Here is a 528-nt window from a genome sequence, read left to right on the forward strand (position 1 = left end):
GGCTTAAAATGATTTTGTCACCATTAAGCCAGCATTATTATTTACATAGACAGATTCAAATGTATTGTAAATATTGTAAATATTATATTAACATAGTAAATTTTATGCAAAATCTTCAATTGCATATTTTATAGTAGTAGATGTATATTTGATCCATCTGATGATGTGACATGGTGATTTTATGTACTTATTTTATATACAAAATTATTATTATTAATATATGTATGTAGCTTTAAAATTTTATGTCAGTAGTATTTTGGCGCCAAAAAGGTTTCATAAGTCACATCAATTACTTTTTTTAAACAGTTCTGATGAAGCTCGCATTTGGCGAGTGAAAGCGCTTAACTTGTATTCATGTCTTATGGAATAAAAGTCTTTTACATCTTTATTACACCTTGCTCGGTGTGTTTGTGAAGTCCAGATTGGTGTTTCAAGACTCATAGGAATACAGCGTTCCTGTGTTGGTTGGGTTGGTTATAATCGAATGCTGAGTCTTTTGCCTTGGTTCAGTTGTTTATTTTCCTATGG

The 528-nt window shown here is 30.3% G+C and overlaps 1 pseudogene; it reads right to left on the bottom strand.

Moving 5' to 3' along the window:
- Positions 1 to 324, bottom strand: part of LOC122803929 — a 64160-nt pseudogene extending 63836 nt beyond the window's left edge.
- Positions 325 to 528: the final 204 nt, after the last annotated feature.

The sequence above is a fragment of the Protopterus annectens genome, chromosome 6.part0 (genome assembly GCF_019279795.1).
Source record: "Protopterus annectens isolate FY-2018-M chromosome 6.part0, PAN1.0, whole genome shotgun sequence".
NCBI classification, from domain to species: Eukaryota; Metazoa; Chordata; order Ceratodontiformes; family Protopteridae; genus Protopterus; species Protopterus annectens.